This window comes from Parus major, chromosome 1, assembly GCF_001522545.3.
Source record: "Parus major isolate Abel chromosome 1, Parus_major1.1, whole genome shotgun sequence".
Lineage (NCBI taxonomy): Eukaryota > Metazoa > Chordata > Aves > Passeriformes > Paridae > Parus > Parus major.
In genome coordinates, this window is record NC_031768.1 from 27,832,023 (window position 1) to 27,857,737 (window position 25,715).

The following is a 25,715-nucleotide window of genomic DNA, read 5'->3' on the forward strand; positions in this document are numbered from 1 at the left end:
TAGGCATTTCTGCAGGGATAAAAGGAGATGTGTGAAAGTCATTTTCTGCCAGAGGCTTGACTCAGGTTGTCTAATCATTTTGCTTGGCAGAGGCTGGGGACATGCTGTTGCGCGCTTTTTGATGGTAGGATGGATGCCTCAGATGCCAGCTTCTCATTGGTTTGGAGTTAAAACCATAAAACCTGACTGGGTTCCACATCAAGCCATAAATCAATTTGTCATGCCAAAAAGCCTGGCACACAGTTTGTGTTAGTATCCAGCCTCTGCAGTTTGACCTGCACTTGCTGTCCAAACTGCTTAGAAACAAGCTGGGAGGTGACACTCTCTCCTAAGGACTATTGCTCAACTAGAGCTCTAAAGAAGAGAGAGAGAAGGGGGAGATGAAGGGCATGAAGTATTCTTCAGGATCATGGAAGTAATAAAAAAATCAGCAAAGGAGTTTAATCCCTTGTCAAATACTGCTGATTCAGCCAGGGGGAGGAACAACCGGCAACCTCAGTTCAACAAACAGCACAGTACTTCTTCAGAGGAGTATGTTGCTGTGGAGAGTCATTTGCCTGCACACAGAGTCTGCCTGATGTTCACACCCCCTATCTTACAGAGAGGTTTTCCTTTTCCTCCCCTTAAAATAGTTCATCTTTGTACCAAGGACCATGCCTCTGCTGCATCTTTCTCTGCAGAAGTACATCGAAATGCAGAGATGGACCCAATATTGGCAAGGATGTAGGCAGGTTGTAACCCCATCTCTACACTGAGCCTTGTTTGGACAGGTTCTCCTCCCCAGCCAGCAAGACTATTCCTATGGGAGCTACTAGAAGAGCTTTTTTCCACCTCAAACATCTTGGTTTAATTGAATGTACAAGTGTCCCCTTCACCCAGCATCACACTTACCTTGCAGCAGGAATGATACAACAAGTCCTGAGCAGAAAGTTCACCCCTGAGCTACAGTCCCGTTGCCAACACTGACTGTGATCTCGGGCTAATCTCTAAAGCTGCTGTCTTTTGTAGTGAGGTGGCACTACAGCTTCCTGCATGAGGAGGTGCAGGGCAAAAACAAGGCAAGACACAAGACACAAACTATTCTGCAACAGGGCTGCACACCTGGTATGGACAGATGGACAGGTTAAGGAGTGTTGGAGTTTGTTACATCCACAGAGCAGTCAGCACTTCTTAAGGTGTTTCTGTCAATCCCAAAGGCCTGACGAATAATCTGATTGATAAATTGGAGTTGCTCATATCTCAGACAAAATATTGAGCCCTGAAATATTGTCATCTCCTCGGGGTGTGAGGAGATGCAGCACCCCTGAAGGCACTCCCAAATGCAGCAAAGTGATGGGCTGGCACTACTCAAGAGCACAAAACCCTTTCCATCGGGGCCCTCATGCAGCTCTAGCTGTGATACCTTAAAAGGCTGGTTAGCACAGAGATGCTGCAGTCCTTATCTCCTGCCCATGGCTGCTGCTTTGGAGATATTATATTTATAGCTCCCCCGAAGCACAGATGTCCAACTGTCTAATTACGAAACATATAGTTTGGGCAATGCAATAGAGGCAAGTCTGTCCTGTCCTCTCTCATTCACAGACTCATGAGCAGAGGCAGCACTGAGCTGCAGCAAGGTAAGATAGTGTCTTGTTTTAGTTTTCACTGTCTTTTGAGCCCTTTTCTCTTTTCCACCTGCCATTTGCCATCACTTCTCAAGGGGAGTGCTTCTTTCTCAGGGGAAGAGTGCACTTTAAGATGTTTGTTCTTCTCTTGCTACCAGGGCACATACAGAGAGTCTCTCTTTGTATTCCCAGACTGTTGTTGGGAACCAGGTGCTAACTAACAGCTGCTCTTTCATTTCTTCACTAAGAATATACTGTCATGTTTTCATGTTCTCAAGGAACACAACCATATCTAACTATAGACACTTCCTTGAATAACGAACTGAATTACTTAAGGCAGAAAGCTTTTAATTAGTTTTTGAGTTTTTTTCCCCTCTATCAGCATTTTCTTCTTTATGTTGAATGTTTGGAAAATGAATAGATAGTGGGGAAAAAAAAGGTGGACAGACAGAAGGAGTATTTTACTTTTCCCCTCTTTCAGACCATTTTCTAGTGGCCATGAAAGAAAAAAAGGAAAATTATGGGTGATGCTTGCTGATCTCGTGTTTTAAACAATTATTTGTTATGGATTACAGCAGTTGAGGGAAAAAGGAAAAGAAAGCAAAGCACTGAATCATAACTGTGTTTCAAAGCAGGAATTCATCAAAACTAGCCTGTAAAATAGCATTAGCAGTAACTGCCAAATGCCAATTATCAGGATATTGTTACATTAAATTACTTTTAACCTCATCTCATGAGAGCATTAATTTTCAAATAAAACAAATAAAAGAACACCTTGTAGGGAAAATAATATTATTTGTGCATGTGCCTACATTTGTTTGGATGCATTTAGAGACACATTTTTATTATAAATATTCTTATAACCAAAGGCTTTGAAATCCAAGGATCACAAAATATGACACAAAGGTAAGAAATATTTATTTACTTTTAGTCTAAAAGCTAAAGTTATCACACATTGCACTAGAGTTTGTTTACTATTCCATTATTCAAGAACTTAAATGAAAGAAGGGTTTTTTCAGATGGTGAATCCTTCATGGGCTTTGACAGGATCTCAGGTCCCTAGTACCCTGAGGAGCTGGACTCCTTAGACCTGATGCAAAGCCAGTGCTTATAGGATAGGATATAGCCCACTTCAAAGTGCTTAGGATGGAGGCCAGATCCTATGTGATGATTTCAAAGGCAGGAGGCCAGATCATTACTTGGTCTAAAGCTGCTGGAGATGCAGGGACTGGAGATGAGAGGTAGGTGTTTACATCGGTGCACTTGGTGCAGGACTTTGGTCTGGTCCCAGGGCTGTCTCTTGGTTCTGCAATGCATGCCTGGCAGTGCTCCTACAGGAAATGCAGCCCTGGGGCTGTGCCCAGGCTATTACACACTCATGGCCTCTGAAATCAAGTGAACACATCCAAAACCCACCCTAGGGGGATTTGCTCTTAGACCATGCCCAGAGGGGAGAGCCCTACACGTCAGGTCAACAGACCAGCATAAGTGACTGAATCTCAGTGCCTGGAAGCATCCTGCTGTCCTGTCTGATTTATGAGTAAAGACATGGCCTCTGAGGTTGCCCCCAGGTATCCAACCTCATCTGTGACAGGCACTCACTACTGTGGTTGATGACCTCAGGTAATATGTCATGTCTGACTTAGCTTTCCTGGGTTATGCTGGTGTGGGCTGTGACAGTCAGTGTAGATAGTGCTGAGAAAACATGCTTAGGGACAAGTTTGCTCCACCTTTCGTGTCAAGAACAGCACATAAGTGGAAGAATAAAGTAATGTAAAAGACCATATTATCTACACATGCATTTATCTTATCTTGGGGCTTACTGTCCCCACATGGATGCCTTGGAAGGCTTAACATCTCCAGACACTGCAGCCAACACCTCCACACATCTCGCTCCTCTCCAGCCGTAGCTGTCTTGCCACTACACCATGGTCTGCTCAGATCTGCACAGAGCTCCAATCTTCTGCTCCCCAGCACTGGTGAGATGAGTTTCCTGTTACCTGGAGCCCAAAGGTAGCATGTCCTACCAGATAATGCACTGTTTTAGAGGGACACCAGTGGGACATGGTGGCTGCCTTCACCCGTCACAAGGTCTTGCTATTAATCTAAGCTGATATGCCTCCACAGTAAATTGTGCAATAAAGAAATCATGTACAAAACCAGAATTTTTTATAGCCTCACTTCTCACACACTAAGAATTTTCTAATGTCCTCAAATTCTTTGTCTATTTTCCAAGCCTCTGGCTAAAACAATAAAAATGAGAAAATTGTGCTGGTTGGGCACTTAGTGTTAAAATATTGCAGCCACTGGTGTATTGACAGTGTTCCCTTTTAAAAACAAGAAGCAGAAGCAGCATTCCAATCATGTAGAACAAAGCATTAGCTTTTTAAAAAACCTCTGTTGGCCAAAAGTCTTTAGCTGGAACAAAATGCAGGAACATACATAGTAATGCTGTGATTTTTCACGGGATTTGAATTTAAAAGTGAAGTTAAACAAAAAGACCCAAAGCCTGTTTCCAAAGTGAAACCATTCTAAAGGCAATCTCCAACAATAATGCTTTGTTCTTACCTATGATTTAAATATATGATTAATGGATGAATAACTTTTTCCCTTGAAAAAAGCAAGCCATCAGAACAAGGCAGACCTTTGACTGCAGCTGGCAAGAGGCTGTGAAGAGGAAGCCTCATTCAAACACTTCTTTAACACAGAAAATGTAAAAGGTTAATTTACAAGGAAGAAAACCAGAGAAGGAAGTGGATGTGAATACTGACTTGGGGTGAAATCCTGGTCCCACAGATATCAATAGGAGTTCTCTCAGATGCATCCACAGATTATTTTAACAAAACTCAGATCACTTTCTTTTTCCTCTAATTTTAATAGTGCCATACTTGTGTAGATTTGTACCACAAAAGTGCATTTGCATATTTTTTCTTACCTTTTTCCTCCTTTGTGGCTATGTGCTGTCTAACCAAACCACAGACATTCTGACACAGTTGTTTTTCAGTGAGATGAATTATTACTGACTGCAATATTTTATCTTTGGCTTTATATCACTGTGAGTACAGTTCTACACTGATAAATCTCAGGCTGTTTCAACAATATTCATCATCTAATGCTGATCAGTTTTGAGAAGCATAGGTCATATTGCACCGAGTCCTAGTTTTTCTGAAAGCAGCTGGAGCAATTTTGCTTGGTTTTGCTCACTTCCCTCTGACAAACATGGAAGGAGAACTACCATAGACATTGCAAAGGGATTCATCCACTTCATAAAACTCAAAATGTTTCTGCTGCAGGTTGATTTACTGGCTACTGTTAGGACACTCTTACCAAGAATTAGTAAAACTGAAAGGAAACTAGAAGGAAAAATATTTTCCCTCAATTTCACTTCATATTTTCATACTTTCAGTAATATTTTTTATGAAGCCATTTGTACAGGGTGTCTTTTATAATATTCTTTCCTTTTCCTGCATGTCTGTGGAACTCCCATATCACAACAAATTAGAGTAGAGCTCTCCTTTAAAAAGGAAAACAAGCACTTTGTCATGAGAAGAAAAAAGTGGGGACAGAAGCTGTCTCACACACCTTATAAACAAAGCCAGTGGGCTTTCAGATCAGCATATTCCCTGTCAAACTGAACAGATTTTCACCAGTCTTCCTAGAAATTTGCATGCTTTCTGTAGGAGGGAAGCATTGACAGCATTGACTAGTGCTCCTTTTTGGTAGTCTGTGGCTAGGGAAGCAAAGCCCAACATGCCTTGAGATTACCATATGAAAACAGAAATACCTGCAAGGCGCAGATGCCATCACACAGAAGCCCATTATCCTGTTATTTATACCATTTTTCCAATGCTTGGTATTCAAATTCCCTATGCATGGTTTCCATTGCAACACATCTCCCAGCCTCCAGCTCTGGGTGTGGAAGGCAGGAGGACACTCAGGGGCCTAGAATACTAATTATAATACAAAGAGAGAGAGATAGCATGGCACTTTTGGTACAAAACAATAATAGAGAGGAAGTTCTCAGAACAAACTCTGTTGTACTTTTCAACACCACCACATAAGCCCCAGTGAGGAATTTGTGTGAGCACAGGTCAAACATGTTACGTGTTATGTGCTCGCATGACCTGCCTTTCACCATCGAGTATTTCTTCTCTCAACATCCTTTTAGGGGAGAAAAATAGCACGTTTTCCTAATTCAGAAAAAAGAAGTAAGGGTCCTTTAAGGACCAGATCTGAGGCCAGCCATGCCTCCTTCTGCCTTTTTACCCTGTGATTACTAATATAAATATAGGGCGGATCTGCAGCTTACTAAAGGAAATAGCAAAGAGTGCTGGCTCCAGGGCATGCTCATGGAGAAAGCTGGCAGGAGAAGCAGTGTGGGCATGGCTGTGAAAGTGCTAAAGCACTCAGGTAGAGCAGTCTGCCTACCTCACAGGTCTTCCTCTGCTCTCTCCTGCAATGAAGTTCCCATTGCCTACCAGTGCTGTATCTGCTGCCAGACAAGCCAGTCCCTTCCCCACATTTTTTGCTGGATATCCAAGTGTTAGAAACTCTTTCTTGCAAGGGAGGAGTCTGGGTTCATGGAAATCCTTCTGGATATAAGGAAGAGCCAGCATCATTGTGGAGAGGCTTTTCAGGGGCAGACAGATGGGCAGTGCTCAGTCATGTAAGGCATTTACATTGTAGCAACCCAACCAGGACTCACTGGACTTCATGGTAAGACATTAGGGATAAGCAAAAGGACTAGCACTGCTTCATAATGTGAGTTCTGACTCCCCTCTAATGATCCATAAAAACTACTTATCTTCCAGCAAGAGACACTTTATCTTCAAGACAAGCCATTGTTACAAGTCTTTCCTTTGTTTTACTCACAACATTCGAATTTCATTCACATTAAGACCGCAACTCCACTAGACAGCCATGTGAATATAAACTTGGCAGGCACAAACACAACCCATATGCCTATCAGGCTGAGAATGGATGGTATATTTTTTCAGCTCTGTGTGAAGCGGTAGACATGAAATTCACATCAGCAACCAAATGATTACTTTAATCCTATTATTTAAAGGGCCTGAGCACTTATAGGGTTCAAAGTAAGCACAGGCCTAAGAGGATCAACAGCAAGGACTCTACTTCAAAGTGCACATTCTAAGCTCATATACTCAATCATAATATATGTCTGAGCCTACATCTCAGACCCTCTCAGTTTATCTGTAGTATATACAAACAGTAGCTGGGAAGAAAAATAATTGTTGCCATACAGAAGGATCTTTTTTCAAAGCAGGATGTCCCCAGTCATGATCAGACTGGAGAGAGTGACTGTTTCTACTTACATCAAAATATTGTGAGTCTGAAGTAATTTGGGAAGTGATTTGTAACTGTATGCTTCATTTGAATACTAGGCAAGTTGAAGGGTTTGGGGAATGATAGGTCCAACAGATAACCAGTCCTTGAAGTCCTTGATGGTTGGAACAGAAGAGGCTAAATGATCTCTTTTTTTTTGCTTCTGTGTTCATTGTGGGGAGCTTGGAGAGCTTCCTGCAGCAGAATGCTTCCTTATGGGTATCGTCAGAGGATCTATTTCAAGCTGAAGTGTCTGTCAAAGAGGTATGGAGCAAATAAACAAAATGAATAGGAAGAAAATGTTAGAACTAGATGGTGTTCATACAACAGATTTAAAGGGACTGAGGACTAATTAGCTGAAATATTAGTCCATGGCCTCTTATTTAAAACAGACTTAGAACTGAACACCTGAATGTATCCAATACAGCATCAGCTTTTTTAAATGTTTCCAAGAGAAAGCTGGAGAAATAGAGCCTGGTAATATTGAGAAATTTAGTAGAAATCACCACACAGGGTAGAGAAGATGGGTGAATATGATACACTGGGAGAAATTCAATATAGCTTGGTAAGGAGAAATCATGCTCTACAGATCCCTCAAATTCCTCCTGGAGGTACAGGAGATCTTTGGTTGACAGCATCTGCCTATTTGTCCTTTTCCGTGCATTCACTAAGGGCCCTCACCACAAAACCTTAAAAACACAGTGACAGGATAAGAAGGAAGATATTTGCATATATCACATAAAATCAATTGGAAGATAGACAGGTTTTACAGCAAAGAGATTGATAGGAGATTATTAATGGAAATTCTTCTAAGACTGAGAAACCAGATGAGAGAAAAGGATCTTAGGCAACAGGATGAGTGGGCACTACAATAGCCTCTCAAACTGAATGTAGATGTGCATAAAACAGTGAATGTGGGGGAAAAACCTAACTTTAACTATAAAGTAATGGTTTTGACATGTCTAGCTGGATGTGAAATTTAGAGGTTATATAGGTTTACAAAAAAACCCAAAACAACAGAACACAAGCAGCCAAAATGCAAACTGAATGCTAAAGTTTTGGCTATATCACCTGAAAAACTAAACTGCCATATTGAAAAAGTTTGAGGAGGAATGATAAAACACGAGAAGTAGCATTTGTACAGACTGAACAGGTAGACTAAGACTCCCTGGCCTAAGAGAGATGGCTGAGGGGAGATATGATAAAGATTGACAAAGACAGCATAGAATATGTAGCATATGAATAAAGATCACTTTTTCATTATATCTCCAAAGGTAACACCTAGGAGGCCTCAGATGAAACTGGTAGGTAATATGTTCAAAATTAACACAAGGAAGTTGGTTCTTCAGCAACACAGAATAAAGCTACCTGTTACTGGAAACTGTGAATTTCCTTTCAGGCAACCAGGAGGGAACTGCAAGTTCATGAAAGTGATATTCAGTATGGATACTGCCTCCAGGTTGAGAAATCCCCAAGCCAAAAGTTGCTGGAGGCTGGGAGAGTATTATGAAGAGATATCATTACATTCTCTTCTCCCTTTCTTCCCAAGACATTTCCCAAGAGCAGCATAACAAATTGGAGGAACCAGTTTTCAGTGACCCTCTTATTGCTATGGTGCGATCCGAATAACTAACTACAAATGACAAGTTCTGCCTGACATTTCATCCTTTACAGGCATGAATGTTAGACTGAAAACAAACTAACTTCCTTCCTCCCTTCCTCCCTCCCTTCCTCCCTTCCTGTCCTAATCTTAACCCTTAAAGGCAAGTTAGACAGAGATCTGCCAGGAATGACTTTGACATTGCCACTTCTGCCTTGGAAACTAGTTAAGTTCTTAACGTGTCTGCCAGCTGCTCAGTTTTTCAAGCCTGTCTTTGCTCAGAAGTTCCTGAGGCCTCTGGATGTCTGATAAAGTGAAATGGTAGTTTCAGATGTTGTTTTTTATTTCCAGAGGGTGATAACAGCTATCAGGACTGCAGGCAGAAAAAGTGCTGAGGGGAGCAGAAGCAAGTAATACACACAGGAGTAAGGTTTTGGAGAAGAAGCCATGAACAGTGGGTCAGTGGGAGGGGGAAAGACTATGGAAAGGGGATTTTGCCTAAAAATGCTGAAGTGTGCTGCTGGGAACGCCACAGGGAATGGGAGCTATTTTTTACAGAATAGCAAGTCTCTGGTGCTGTTGGAAACACAGAGTGATTAGTTTCTTGGAACAATCACAGTGTGTTTGTTTCATGCATCTGGAACAGGGAATGATAAATCATGATTATACTAAAATTAATGAATCCTAAATTAAGGGGTAGTATTTACCAGCTCAGAAGACCAGCAATTACTGCAACCTCTGTTGTAATTTGACATCCCAGATTCCATCTGCAGGGGTAGGAAGCCCAAAAGGTTCTTCCCATCTGTCATATTCAGGCCCCACATGGCAGTCAAGTTGAACCCAGAGGAAAGAAGCAAGAGCTCCTCTGCATAGGTCCTTGCACTATTATCATTCAGTCATATGAAGACCCCCCACATGTTGTTGGGGGTTGTCTTTCTATCCCAAAGCTCTTCCAAAAACATGTCACCAAGATCTCTGCCCTTGGTTACAGATGAGCAAACTATAGAGCTGAGGGGTTTAGCAAACACTTAGAAGCCAAAGAAATGTAAATATGGCAAAGACCAAAATGTTTCACTCTAGTTTCCTTAAAATTAAAGGCACCACCTCTTCCTTAATGAGGGGAAAGAATGAGAAATAATGCTAGGGAAAGTAGATGAAAATACTGTATTCCATAAGAATTGTTGTCTTCCACTCTCTTTGTTGTAAATCTTCATTATTTCTTCACGCAGCTCACAGCCTGGTGAGGGCTGTTCAGGATGGCTGCCCCATGTGGTACAGGCAGCTAACTGCTTGGGGAGTTGTTTGATGGGCTGCCTCTATCCTGCAATGGCCTCTATAGCTTTTTTTTTAATCCATGAGGTCCTGGGATAGATTTTCTGACAATACTGTTTGTCCAGTGAAGGACTTGTCAGTCCTGTAACACAGTGCCTCATCTTTCCAGACTTTTGGAAACTCATCTGTCAACAAGAGGGATTTTCCTTGGCAGATACCATTCCTTTAAGCCCTGGGTTGATGCATGAAGCTTCCTCTGGTGTTCTATCTTCTTCTTCGTCAAGCACCACTACACCTCTCCTCTGTGATCAAATTTTGTTCCTCTGCACATCAGTGATAAAAGCTGTTTATCTACTCAGCTGGGAGAGAGGAAAGCAGCAGAAAAAGGGACACAGTTGTTCTTCTGCCTGGGTCATCCACTGCAAGCCCTCTCTTACATCTCAATTGTCCACAGAAGGAGGGGTATGGGAGCAATTACACAGAAAGTGACAGACCACATCCTGACAGGTGTCTCACTGCCATATCCACTTTGGGACATCTCTTTCAGGAGACAGATTTCTCTGAATGAAACTGGGACTAAATGGATCAAAAATCCTAACTTAAAAATATTAATGAAATCTTTGTCCAAACTGGCCATAATATTCTACAATGCTTTCATCTCTATCCCAGACCATGCTATCATAGAGACACACATGTATTTGAGTCTCAATTATCTCTGTTATCACATAGCATCATGTTATCCTTCTAAAGATAACTTTTCCTATGGATAACTGAATTTCTTTGATGCTACTGAACCATGACATCTTTCTCTAAATTCCTGAAGAAATTGTTTAGCACTGCATGTGAAAACTATTTAAACATATTAAGAAAGTAAACATGGAAGTATTTTTTTTTTTACGGATTAGATTGGAGTTTCTAAATGACTAATGTTTCCACATTGATTTAGGCTAAACATCAATAATAGAAGTCTTGCATGATCCCAAAGCAGACAGACTTTCTCTATCTGTCTTGGCTGGTGTGGTTTCAATGGATTGTCCAAAGATGTCTGTAATTCCCTCATCAGAATCTGCAAAACTGATATTTCTTACCTGATGTGTCTTTCTACTTGAGGTTCAAGTCTCCTAGGGGAAGAAGGGAAGATCAGAATATTGCAAAAAGCCTTGTGACTTGGAAACTGAATTGGGAAAGAAAATACATGCTGAAAATATCTTTTTATCCTTTGTAAATTCCTCATAATCTTGGGGAAAATACTTATCTGAGCATTTTATAAGAATGAAATTTCAGGGAGATTTCATATTGCCTAGCTGTTATTTTAGGTTTAATGAACTAAAATGCAACATCTGCACTAGTCTACACTCCTTCCTAAGTAGTAGTGCCAAAAATAGCAGCTCTCCTAAATGCACCCTCTCATATTCAATTGAAGCTTGTGTTACACAGACTCAAGCATCAAAAAGGGAATTAGTTGAATTCTGATAAAGTAACTTAACAGTTTCCATGATAAATTGGTGGAGTAAGGAATCAGCCAGTAGCTTAGCCATTTTCAAACCTAAAAGTGTATTATTTCCCCCTCCCCTGCTCTCAGAGACATTCTATTTCTCTTTGTCTCAAACTGGGGGAAATAAAAATATTCCACTTCCAGCAGTCTCTTTCCACTACTTTTCTTTGTTCATTCTTTTCAGACAGAAAAGGAGGTAAGTGCTGAAATTACAATTATGCCACCATCAGTCCAGTAGCTGAAGTGAGACTTATGAGGGCTTAGTAAAATCATTGAGAAGTCCTGCTATGAAAATGGTACTATTCCCATCTCTTTTCCTCATATGGGAGGTACAGCATTCTACACATAAAATTAACCTGTTAAACACACAGACCCCTGAAGAACAAGCAATGTATGCTGTGTAAATGCCATATACATGAGGAAAAGATAAATATAAACCATAGGATGTTTATAAATCACTGTATGGTACTTGCATTTCCACTCTTGATTTAGGCCCCCTATTGAAAGCATTGCCCCCGTTTTCATCGCATTCACTCCTCTGAAGCCTTGAAGACGCCTGATCTCTACTGGGTTCTTTAGAGAACCAATGAAGTAAAAATGAAATATAAAATACATATACTGAGAAAGAAGAACTGGGTTACATAATAAATTTGTTACTGAAAGGTCCTCTGCCCTTTCCTCCCCATCCCTCTGAAAATTAATGGCATTTGTGGCTCTCCCACCCACCCACACCTGTTGGATTTGATTCTGGTGGGAAAGGGGCTGGGAAGGGCTGCCAGTCACTGATGAATATTTACTTGCCAGGTAAATGTGGGGTGAGTGGTCCTGAAGGAGGGTAAGAGGTCTGGCACTCCCTATACCTTCCCTAGAAGTGTTTGGTGGAATGCATACACCTCATTATGGGATGAGGGAAGGTGTGCCTGGTAACCTTCCACATCCCTTTCACAGCTCCAAATAGCCTTGAGGTGGCTGCTGGGTGTCAAGTCCCATAGTGAGCTCACAAATCAGTGGGTTTTAAATTGGCAGAGGTTTCTCTGCTTCCAAGGAGTCAGAGGTGATATATTGAATTAGGCAAAAATTACCTTATCTTCCTTAGTCAACCCAGACCTGCAACGGATAAACTAAATCATTTCAGCTGGAGTCAGTATATATTTAAACATATAATTGTGGAAAACACTTGCCTTGTATGACAAGGATCATCAAAAAATCTCTGTCAGACTTTCTGCAGTAGCTGTCAATGGACAGATGGGGAAATAAAAATATCAGGAATATTGAAAAACATATTGATGTTTTTCTGACACATTCAGAATAGTTTGTTTAGAAAAGTTTGGAATCAAATAGCCCAATTCTAATCAACTTCAAGGCCTTTCTCCTTTTCAGTGTACACTACTAAATTAGAGCTGAGGTAAGAACAGTAACTAAGATAAAAATAAATAATTATTGTTGCCACTGTGCAATAGTTTAACCTAAAAGAGAGAAACTATTCCTCCTAATACATTCATACTCTAGCTAGTCCTTGGTAAATTTCCTAGCAACTTACACGTGAGTTTGGCTGTCCTGAGCTTTATATTTACAGACAGTGAAGCTAATGAACAGAAAGATGAAATGTTCTGTCCAAGGGCATCCAGGAAGTCACTGATGGGACTGGAGACCCAGCCAGTATAGCTCTCCCAAGATAAAGGTACAGATCCAAGGTAGTTCATGGGTTCAATGAAATTTTTTCACACTCTGGTTTAATTCATTTTACAGTGCCACTGCAAATTCAAGGGAAGAATCAGGGACTCCCCACGTGGCTGGGGAGTGCAGCAGCTTTGATTTTAATAAGATTTAATTGCCATGGCATTCTTAATCCTGTATGTCCATTGTCAGTCCTCCAGGGCATGATGCCTGTGTTTTGAGAACTCAACAGCAAAGGCTGGATCAACTGACAAACAGATCATTGCTGGTCACCAAAATAACTTACATCTGTAAATGAAAGTTGGTTTCTTATAAAAGAACCAGGGATGGTCCCTCCCCACCATTTTATTCTGTGCTTTTCTAGATTTGGAGTAGCACTGAGACCAACCAACACATTTTACCCCCATTTCAAATCTGGCTGTATTTGGGTGGATAAGATGACAGAAAGTACAGGGCAGGGTTCTGGCATAAGTTCATTTTGCAGTAAAAACCCTTATCTAGCCCATGTGCACATTTACACCACCGCTGAGGCACACGCCAGAACCCAGTATCCAAAAGATGACTACCTGGCATCTTCTGGATGCAAAACAACAGCAAGACTCTCTTGGGATAATGGGCTTTACATATTTATCCTTCTGGTATCCCTTGAGGTTGGAAGCGTTCATATTAAAGCACCTCCCTTTGGCAAGCACCGGTCATTACTGAAGAATTACCCTGAATTGCCTTCCCAGCCTAGCCCTCAAGCTGCAGAGAGCAGACATCTCCCATGTGCTTCTCATCCGAATTCTCCCTCTGGGAGGTTTCCCAGGACCCTCACTGTTTTGATTAGCAGAATGTGTTTCTGCTAGAATGGTTGATAAATGAAATTGGATTTTGTAGCAGGAAAAGTAGTTCCTGATTATAGCAGGATTAATAGTTCCCTCTCTTCTTACCATGTGCACACTGGCAAGGCTCTCGACTGGGTACTGAGCATGTGCTGAGACAAGCTGTTCCTTTGGCTTTCTCTTACAAAGAGATGCTTGGGTTTGGTTTCATTGATTTCCCCTGCTTTTGTTCGTTTTCGTCCTGATTATGGGGAAGCTTGGTAAGAAAGAAGGATGGAGAGAAACTTGACTGGGATCTGAATGCTCATAAAGAAATGCCTGTACACTTGGTCCTTGTAAAAATGTGCACCTCTCCACAAAGGAGAAGAGAGACAGGTTGTTTCACTCTTCTTTGGCAAGACACTCAGCAGGCAAAATGACCAAAGCAAATAAAGCCTCATACCAATTTTAACCAAGGACTTTATTCTCTCAGCCAGGTGAAGAGCCTTACAAATGTTCGGTCTTGAGCTGCTGTAAAACCTCTCCTTCTGTAAAGAGCGAGCTCTCAGATTTAGCAAAGCCGTGTTATTAATGAGCATCATGGCTTTAGAGAAACAAAGACTGGAGGAGGGGAGAGGGAGCCTTATTTTAGGAAGGGGGCCAAGAAAGACAAGATGTTTAGGAGGGGGAAGTATCGACACCCTTGCAATAGAGAAAGTGTCGAATGCCAGCTGCAGAGCTCCTCAAAGAACGAGAGTCTCCGATGCTTTTGTGTCCTTATATGGTAAAATGATAGCGAGGGGTTTCACTGGGCTGGGGAAGGCAGCAGCCTCTTTCCACACAGCGCTGACTGCAGAGCTGCGATCGGCAGAGCCGCTCTGTGCAGGCAGCAGAGAGCCCGGCGGGCAGTACAGCTCTGCGCTGCAGGCAGCCCAGCGTGCTCCTTGCACATCTGTCAGTGGATGTGACCCCCTGTCCCCGCTCCAGGAGGTGGCATTAACTGCCCGCTGCTGCTCTGTAAGTAAATACCCCTTTTTCCCCTTCCCTCCCACTGCCCACAGAACATATCTTTGGAGGTGTCGCTTTAAACAAAGGGTGCGGAGAGGAGGAGAGGGCTGTTTAATATCCCAGTGGGTTTTGGGGGAAGGATGCAGAGGAGAGAGATTGCCGGTCCCCCTTTCTCCTGAGTGCGCGGGGAGGGGTGTGAAGAGGACAAAAAGACAAATTTCTTATCACAGCAATTACTGCTGCATGTCAGTAAAGTGACACATCAGCGAGCTGATGAGGAGCTGAGTCTTTTCATGTGTAACTATTTTTAATGACTGTATTGTGCTGAGTGTGTAATCCCCTGGGGAGGTGATAAAAAGTACAGGATGGGGTCTTAGATTCCTTACACCTCCGTGCAGTCCTGCTACCGAGCTCAACAAAGGAGCATTTTTGTACTGTAGCAAGAGCAGATACACATGAAACAAGGGTAGCCTCTCCTTTTTGCTGGCAGTGTGGACAGATTGTGTATGGGAAAAACGGGGAGCCATCAGCATCTGTTTCTTCCTTTTCTGTGGAGAGAATAAATTAGAATACAAATCCCAATTAATAGCGCTGCATTCCTTCTTTTTGTGCTTCTCTCTGTGTGCATGTGTGTGCAGCTACAATAACCCAGTCCTTACTGTATGCTAACATGGATTTCCCTGTGTACATAATAAAGGAAATACTTTCATTGTCTGCATTGACGGCTGTTCCAAACTTTGTACTCCCCCCAAGGGATGTGGCTTTTATTTAGTTGACCAAATACCTGCATATTCCAGCTTTGCTGTGTAGAGACACACACAGCTTAGCTGAGTACACGAGACAATAAATGTTATAGAAATATATGTACCAGCAAGTCAGTCAGTCTGTGATTGCCACTCCCCTGACTCCAATCTAGAGGTACATTAACTAAGATTGCTAATTGACATTGAGATTACCAGGGTCAGTAACAGTAACATTTATTGATGGTTATGCGTATTTATACATTGTCTTGAATAGGAATTGTTCTAAAAGGGACCAATATAAGGCTGTGTTATTAGATACACAAATGAACACAAATGTGAAAGAACACTACAATTAAGGTTGTCTCTGTGTTTCTGCTGTGAACCCTATTTTTATCAGTTTATAAATTTATGGGACTCCCAGCTTTCTGGCCAAAATCTTCTTTGCCTTTTATCAGCCAGATGGTAAACTTTGAACATGATTGTTTCAGGCATTTGGATATGGAAGGCAAAAAGAAATGGTTGGTATTTGTTTCTTTTACAAAAATTTATGTCTGTTTTGTGCACCTGTAGACGTAACTGGGAAAGGATGGATTCTAAAGGTTGATTTTTCAATAGAACCTGACCAATTCTTGGTCACATAGGGAGAAATTTTTTTTAAAAGGATACGCTGTATTGAAAACTCAGCTCCTGACATACCATAGTATTAATATCTAAATCTGACCTGAGTACCAATAAAACTGTCTTCTACCATAGCCATAGGCTAAAATGATCTCTGGCTTGTGAACCAACGTGGTTGGGGTGAGTGGGGCAGCTGAAAAGAAATAAAATGCTGTTGTTGAGGATTTAACTTTGTAAAAGTTACCTGGGGTTCCCACCTGGCATCTCCATCTAACTAGCACACCTGACACTAGGGGGTGGACCAGTTATGGTGGTCTTCTGAAAAAGCCCAAGATGGCTAAAGTGCTGGGATAAAATATAATTATTTTTGGTTCTCACCATTTTGTCAAATGTGTTCCCACAGAAATCAGCAGCGGTTGACAAATCAGAAAGCACCAAATAGACACTTCCAGGTGGTTTGGATTTACAGGATAATATTACTAATTTTTTGTGAAATCACTTCCATGTCACAAGAGTGGCTATATTGTGTCAGATATTGTTTGTCTATGTGGAGCTTGTACTATGTAGAGCATGTAATGGTGATTCCCAACTGAAGAACTCAGGTACAAAAAATGATCTATTTCCCACTTCTTAGAGAAGTCTAGGGATAGTACTTCCCTGAAATCACATCTTTCCTGTCCACGCAGACATCAGCTCTCCCAGATGGCACACCTTGCATTAGAAAAGAGATCAGACAATTCCTTTGATCACACGCAACACAGTCTGTCAGGATTCCATCATGCTTTAAAAGTCAGAAGCCAAAAAAAACCCACAACCCCAGAACACTGGTGACAAAATAAAATTTCTATAATTGTAAGGGTTAATGACAGTTTCTGCTACACTGCAAGTTAAAATGTTCATCCCAAAAGAAAGGGATGAGGAGGGCTGCAAAGACCTATATTCAGGAGAGACCTCTGGCTCAGTTCTCCAGAGCATTGAGCTCTGATCCTCAGAGCCAAGCAATGTGTTACCTGCTGATCTCCTCACCTCCCTGCCTTGCCTCATCCCACAGGGGCTAGGATAATCAGAGTTAAGGGAAGGTCAGATGAGTGTTAACACCTTTGGCCACAAGCAATGCCTGTTGCTGCTGGCCAGCATGCTCACAGTCTTTCAAGGTCCCCACGGACCAGGAACATTCAGGTCTAAGTCTCATTCATGTTTCTCTGATGGGTAAATCTGTCCTGAGCATCCCTGGACACTCTGAATGGTGTAGTATTGTAGGCAATCATCTTTCCTCACCTGTATACTGCTTCAGAGAGTGGGGGAATCTCATGATTTGCATTTTTAGACTGATTAATTCTAATGGGGTAGTTTTAATATTTAATTTACATATGCAGTTATTTGTGATGCAGATTCACCCCAAGTGAGAGTGTGAAATGGCAGGGTAATGACAGGTTTCATGAAAATAATCTTGGATACATTGACAGCCACTGAAGCATTAACATTTCAACAATATTAATTAGCTATATATAGACAGAGTTTGATTATAAACCACTAGAGCCTTCTCCTAAGGATGAACATCAAAATACTCATGCCAGGTGAAAAAGTTAGTTTTGTTCCTTTTCACATACCCTTCTATATTATATTAGATTATATCAACTGGGATGCTGAATGGTTACTGTACATATAATAATATGCCATAAGAGGAATGCAGGTGAGCATAACACTGACATAAGCATATTCACTTCTCCCTTCTACAGGAAATTTTTGAATTAAAATTTCAGATATATCAACCATTGCAGAGAAAGTTCTAAGGTATCACTCTGATGGTGTTAGTTCTAGACCCTCAGCAAGCATGAGGGCTCAAAACCCACCACTGTTTCTTCACTTCATCTTGCATAATAAAAGCAGTAAATTGTATAAAGTAATGACATACCTGTAAGCATTTACATAGATATATTTTGTCATTGCTCTGAAGCACCTTGAGATTTAGAGCAGAAATGTCTCCAGAGACCAGGATATTGCCTTTGATGAATTCCACCTCTCCATACTATGCCATGCTGCTCTCCATGGTGGATTCAACATCTTCCTTCTTCAGCTGGGAATAATCTTGCCCACAAAAAGATTGCCTGTGTCTATGTCACCAAGCTTTCTATGTCTTTGTACTTTCTTCTGTACCTCTCATGCACCATAGGTACTTTGGCTTAAACTCAGCAGATGTCCTCTCTGCTCTCTTGTGCCAGTCTCCAGCCACAAACCTCCCCAAAACTGGGTCTAACTGGTTTCACCCAGGTGCAATCCATCTGGTTTGCTAAGATGTATCCAGCTGAACAGGTGCCCCCAAGGTTTACACAGCCTCCTTTGCCAAGTTTTGGAAGGCCAGGGCATGGCAGCTGAGCAGGGAAGTTTGGATACCTCACAGCCCAGAGGCATCCCCTGCCACAGCAGTTTTATACAGCAGCTGTGAGACGTGCATTAACTGATCCCCCAAACCAGGTCAATTATCTTAGACACAAGGGGGCTTTGTGGTCTTACCTCACTAAGCAGAACCAGAGCTGTGCTGCTAGAGGCCAGAACAAATAACAAAGCATTCTTCTTCCACAGAATCATCCCAACTTTGCTTCTATCCTTTCTTTAAAGAAAGAAACACAGGCTATTTGGGACACTGTTCTGTGCCCTGGGTAGTAGTATGAAGGATTTCAAAAATACAGAAAAATTTGGAAACATGACTGCATGGTAGCACATGGCATTTCTGTGTATTTTTATCTTAAAGACTAATTTCTCTGAGATTAGCAGTGTTCCTGTCAATAAGAGAAAGCAATCCTTTTCTGGGAAAAGAAACCTTTGTTGGAGTTTAGTGTCTGCAGACATTTAGCTTAAACACTACTTTTGCAGGATAGTGCCAGAAATAATAACAAGGTTTATTAGTCTTATACTATTTTTCTCTCCTATCACTTTTTGTTATCTGCTTAAATGCTCTTATTAGAAATATGAACTTTCATGCTTATGCAGGATCAAGTACTTGACCTTTCATTTGAGCAAGCTTTTTGCTTATTTTGCAAGAGAAAGAAGGAGGACAGCAATTTCAAAATGTTTTAAAATAGAAAATAAAAGCAAGCCTTTCCACTTGAACTGTGCTCCTCTTTGCTGTGGCAGATTTAAGTCATGGTTCATGTTTTTTAAATACCCTTCTTTTGCAACTGAAATATGTGCAGGAATATGGGTAAGACCATAGACCCTCCAGTAATTTCAGTATCAGCTGGAGAAAACCATAGAGGAAACCCTGTGGGGTACACTTTCAAAGTGTCATTGCTCAGTTTTTCTGTGGCATTTGCAGATATTACCACTGGTTCTTGCTCTACCACTGCTGGAGTGGCTCTAGATTGGAGCAGAACTTTATTGACTGCCAAACACAATAAACCACACAGAAACCACAAGTGGAGTGTTCCTTCTCCACTGCTGTAACTGGGATTACTTTGGCCAGATGCATGAGGAACCTTGCCACACAAGAAACATTTTCTATTCCATTTTTTTATTATTTATGTTCTGCTAAGGAGTACAGTCTTAACGAGCAAGCTATCCACTTTCCAGGTCATGATAGGCTGACTGTGCAATCCAGACAGAAACCAGGTATGCTTTGGTTATCTGCATATGTTAATGCAGTCTGTCGGGTCAGAAAATTGCTCTAAAGAGATTTTAAAAAAAACTGTAAAAAAGAGATCAGAATGTTATACCATATGCAAAATAAGTCTGCCATTTCCAAGGAAGGTGAGTCCTTGGAAAAATCCAAATGTAATTTTGAAGAATATTATAATGCAATTTTATTGACAATAAAATACTTTTTCTTAGCTTTTAAAATTTACCATCTAAAGGCATGACTGGGATATTTAACTTGGGGTTGATTTTTTATTGGGTTTTTGTTTATTATTACTATTATTTTCAAATATTAAACCAAATTTTCCTGGCATTTGATGAAGAGCTTTTCTGACATCTGTAAATATCTACTCTGATCTTAAGAAACAGCAATTAACACCTTTGTAACTAAGTACTTTTAATATCCCAACCTTGATGTGGACACTGGTAAAGCACTGGGTTTGTTAACAGGGCAGTTCTGGGAGAGAGATGATATATCATAAGGGTCTTGTTATCTTGAAGACAGGGTGCCAAATTCTTTTTGTTGTGCTTACTCCAGGATTGCAGGATAAAAAGTCTTCCGCTTTCTTCTCAGCTTAAAAATTTAAAAGACAAGGAGTGCAGCCACATCTGCCTAAACATCCCTGTCTCATTTACAAGCTAAGAATAAACCCCAGACCACTTGTCCCTCGTAGCCTGGTTAGCCTTTTCATTGGCCATCTTTAGTGTAAAGCAGCAAATGTCCTTCTGTGGCCCATGGAGGGAGACCTGCCTTTTGTGCATCAGCTGGCTTGGCTCCCCGTGGCCAGGAGCTGCTGCTGAAGGGTCACAGCTCTGAGCAACTCAAAGCATCAACACTCGTCCTATGGCCAGCGGCACCTCCAAGCACTCAGGTTTCTTTTGCTCCATTGTGACAATGTTTGTGGCACTCAGTGAAGAGGGTAAGATACATCTGGAAAGCCAAACAAAGAGGGGTACCAGCCCTTAATGTGTTTTCATAAATCCAAACACACAGGAGTGCTTTGGGTATCCGTGGTTTACATCTACCACCAGCTAACTTTCTCACAATGGGGTTCAGGTGAATTCTGACCATACATAACTTTCCCCCACCCCCCCTACCTCTCATCAGTATTACAAGAAAATAGTTATTTCTTATTTTTTTAGGGTAAATTTAAAAGAAATTAAATTAGGTTTCCCTCTTTTCCCCTTGCATGACCTTATGGTCTGGTTTGGAAAGATGCTTGGGTCTTCCAAGAATGTTTTCCTGTTGCTGCAACAAGATGATAGATAATGAATGTGGTAAGAGCAGCTAAGTTACAGGAAAAAAAATCACCTTTTGCCAGCAAGGCCAGCATAGTTTAAACTGTCAGTTCATGGTTGTAAATAAATCTTTTCATTTTAGCCATTGCAGCATTAACATAAATTGTTTCCAAATGCTCTAGACAGGCATGGCTCATGTCACTGGAGTTGCCAGACACAAATCTTCCTTCCTCAGGGGAAGAGAAATGAACAGATAGAAAATTCTCCATGTGTACTCTCCTTCTGGAAAAACAGTCAGGTGGGAGAAGTGTCTGTACATCTTGAAGGAAGAGTTTTTGTTTCCTGTGCAGGTGGACAACACAACACACCAGCCCAGGGGCACAGGTAGAGAGAGCCCTGGCACTACCGACCTAATTCAGTCAACAGCAAGTTCCCCTTTGGTGTCTACAGGGGCTTAATTCTGTGTCTCCAGAAGCTGTTACAACAGGAGATCAGAACTTCACTGAATAAACTAAACAACTCCTACATGTTTTAGATAGTTTCCCTTGACTTCTTTCTTGTGCGTGTGCATCTGCACCTCTCAGTGCTCAACACCCCCTAAGAAGAGTTGAAGAGATGGACACAACAGCATTAACTAGGTTTACAGACATAGCTGAAGAAGCAGGCAAAGTCTGCTTTTTCAGTAGTCAATAGTGTCATGGGATGGGTGAACACTGGATAATTTCTTAATGACATGATGAGCCCTAATACTTATGCAGTAATATGACAAATTTAGGAATTTCTTCCAGTAAAATGAGACTGAGCCAATGGGGAAAGAAGAGGAAAGAAGCATAGATTTTGAGTCAGTCTACTAACTTTTTGGTAATTTTTCTGCCAATTCTTACTTCCTGTGAGACACAGTGTGGGTAGTACCAACATTTGGCATAAGCTGTAGATTCTCTGTTGAGCATGTGACAGAAAGCTCTTTTCCTTTTGGAGATGTACTTGTTATGTCTGATGCTGTAGGAGGGAGACTGAATGGCAGAAAAAAATCAGTTTCTCTGTCATGATTATGTTAAGAGCAATCTGAAAAAGCATAAGTATAGAATGACTAAAGTGATAAAATCTAAAGCACCTTTACCAAAAAGAGCTATAATAATTATGAGCCTCTGCCATGCAATGCTTCACAGTCAACAAGTATCAAACACAAGAGAAAGAAATAGATCAATGGCAAGGAGGTTGAATTGCAATTTGTGTCCATCCACAGCTGTGCAAATCTCCTGTTTTGTCTTTTTTCCCTTAAAGTCCAAAACAGTGCATAAAGCCTACGCTAAGCTAAACATGAGCGAATTTTATATAACAGGAATTAATGGACTGGCAATGTAGAAGACCATGTGTTCCAAGTGACAGGCAAAAATATTGCTCAGGTATTGAAATATAACTGTGAAATGAATTGTTTGAAATTCCTTCTAGTATTTAGTAGATAGGACCCATTATTACCTCACATTTAAATCTCTCTGGAGCAGAAAAAGCCCTGTACAATATGCTCAAAATACCACATAGTAGATCATGAGATTCAGTCCAAGGTCTGGATTTAAACAGCCTGGACATTTTGTGATGTTTCACCCTTACTTCCAGCTTACCAAATGAAACCACATGAACCTGAATTCCTGACTTTAAGAGATATCCAAAATTGGTCCCAGATCTGATAAAAGATTCGCATAACTAAAACCAAAATGCAGATTTTTTTCTTAAGGTTTCCCAGATCTCTAAAGCTGTTCCTCAAATCTCATCTAGAGCTGCCCCTGCAGTGTCTTCATAGAGCAGAGTTCATCCCTAAATCTGTTTGGGATATAGGAATGAGGACTGCCTCTCTGCTCAGGGTGAGGGGAACAACCCCCTGCGGCAATCTTAGAGCACATTTAACAAAACAAGATCCCTTTCAGGATAGGAGGGCAGTGCCCAGGTATTTTTTGAAGTAGTGGCAGAAACAATTAAATAATTGCTGAATTATTTTGAATTGTTATATTATTGCATTATTATATAAATTAATAAATACATATATTACATAATATAGAGGCAACACAGCTTGCCTCTGCTGCTGTGAAATGCACCCAGAAGACAATACAGCACTCAAGAGGGAAAGTCCTGTGACCAAGAGACAGGAATGTCAACCTCTAAGGGAGCAGTCCTTCTTCCAGTCCCAATGCATTTCTGTATTTTACATTTAGCAGCTTTGGATGAAATGGTATAAACCTGTAGAGGAATCACACTCTATAGTTTTTGCTTTTACACATCATGACTGCAGAGAAATTTTTCACTCTTCAGTATCACACATCTACGTTTAAATCAGGGCTAGAAGTAGTTCTGAAGAAGGGTGACAAATGCAAGTTCATAAGTGGTTTCTGTTCATATTTTAACTTAGCAATAATGTACATTAAATGGACAACAAAATCCAATAATTTAGAAAAAAATGCCTAATATAGTTGGTAAAAAGTACAGATTTCTGTCCTAAATACAGACTACTTGCACAAAAGCTACCACTCCACTCAGACTTAGTCACGTGTCTACACATATAACTCAGTGTACATTGGTCTGACTCCATTCATTTTGCTGAGATTACTCCAGGAGGAAACTAAGTCCTGACTAGTCCTTTGCCAGGAAAGTCCAAATCTATTATGTAGGGGTGCAAACAGGCTCAAAACAGAGAGGATAATCCATGATAATTTTTTAAATGTTCTGGTAAAGACTGCAGGTGTACTTCAAGAGAAGACTAACTTGCTGGAAGAAATTGTTAAGGAAATCTCCCTTTGTAGTGTCCCTGTTCTCCTGCCTTATGCTCCCTTTGCTGTTGGAAATGGTCTGGAGAGGAGCTCTGGGTAGTTATTGCACTGCTCTCTCCAGCACAGCCTCTTACTTTCCGTCTTCTTATCAGTCCTATGACACTTTCTATCCCTTAAGGACAAAGAGCGCCCTACATACTCCCAGTTCTCCTCTGGGATAAGAAAGATAATTAGTTCCTAGACCATCTTTAAGGCCACATTAGTTGCACTGCTAGTCCTGGGTTGTCATAAGCTGCCAGGATTTGTGCTTCCTCCAAGCACATTTTGGGGTTTGCTAATTTGTCTCTTCTTAGTAATTACTTGGAATTCATAAGTCTTTCCAGCAGCTGAGACATCACTTACCTACTTCACACATGTAAAAGCACTCACCCCTCAGTCTGTGCTACAAAATTCAGCAGTGGATTGACCATTAATTTAAAAAAAAAAAAAGCTTTTGAGTTATCAAAATAAAGTGTGTCCATTCAGACAGCCCTAAAACCTTAATCACATTCCAGCTAGACAGAATGAAAGATAATAATAAAAACTGAAAGCCTGGAGGAGAACTCAGGATCTCAGAACACCCTGTGGGTGGCTCCCACTGCCAGAGGGAGAGGACAAACTCCAGAAATCAGCAACCTGTGCCAAGAACAGTAAGCAAGTAACATTTTGTTTAAAACTGAGAGCTGAAGTTTGCAAAAGGACGGCAGCTGTTGTAAATGTCACTTGTGCATGAAAGACAGAGGTAGCCACTTAAGCTATCAGTACTCAAAACATTTGAGGATTTATAGATCAGATGTGGCTGAAAGAGGAGATGTAGCCTGGTAGGCAGTGAAAATCATGCAGTCCAGGTGGCACATACTTTCTGCTTGGGAAATTCCCTTTCCTAAGCAGGCAGCTATGCCCTACTCCAGCTGTAACCTCCAAACAGATTTCAGATGCAATACATTCTGCAAGCCTCAGGTTAAGAAAGAGGGTGATGACTGTAATGAAACCTAAAATAAATTGTCCCAGGCAATAATAAATATTCATCAAAGGCATTTGTGTCATCTTTGCTTGTGTGTGTATCCAGAAAATGATAGAGATATAACAAAACCCGAGGAGCAAACATCAATTGTCCCTAATTCAGACAAGCTCAAACATCTCATACAGTTTCTTCTGCTTACTTTTTCCCTTCCATAATCATTGTTTGACATTTGTCTGAGCCAGGAAACCTGAAAGTCAGCCCCCATTTGTGTCCCAAAATACTACAGATGTTGGATAATTCCTTCAGTTGCACCAAAGGAGAATTAGATAGACAGTCACTGACCCAACACCTCCCATGCCCATAGTCCCATACATGAGCAGAGATGTGGGGTTGGTGTCTGCCTGTGGAGGAATGACTGCCAGACAATGGCTTACTGAGAATGCAGAGAAAGGAGGTGTATAACTGTGGTGCCTGATAGGATATGCTTGACTAAAATCTACTAGCAACATCAACTTTTCTTTTGCCTTATGCAGGAGATGTTGCTTTTGAAGATCAGCTGGATCATCCTCTTAATGGGCTTTACTCCCTCCATCCCCATGAGAAACACCTTCTTGTTGCAGACCTATAGGTCAAATTCCATTTACAAATCCCAAGACAATTCTTCAGACTCAGGGTTTACTCCTCCCTCTCATCTCTAACACTAGGTCTGGTCAGAGATGGATCACCAGATGGCTAATTTAGATGGGCTTCACTGCAAGATTTATAGCCCAGTTTCTTCCTATTTTGCTCCTTTATTTGACTGAAAGTTGGATTAAAACTGAGGTACAATGTGATAAACATTGAGAATTGACAAGCCTTTCCTGGGGGATCGGGTCAGGCGTAGCTCAGTCTGACGTGTGCCTGTTCCTGTCTTTG

General features: G+C 41.2%; 1 protein-coding gene across 4 annotated transcripts in view; it reads left to right on the top strand.

The window, feature by feature from the left end:
- The first annotated feature begins 1,511 nt into the window (after nucleotides 1-1,511).
- Nucleotides 1,512-25,715, top strand: part of FHL2 (four and a half LIM domains 2) — a 37,120-nt gene continuing 12,916 nt past the window's right edge. Inside the window, exon 1 of one of the 4 annotated variants that reach the window (XM_019008096.2) lies at nucleotides 1,512-1,616. The gene's annotated coding sequence lies outside the window, so the exon portion shown is untranslated. Of the gene's footprint in view, nucleotides 1,617-14,625; nucleotides 14,812-25,715 lie in introns of those variants that run through there. The other 3 variants (XM_015642157.3, XM_015642163.3, XM_015642147.1) reach the window with 3 other exon arrangements.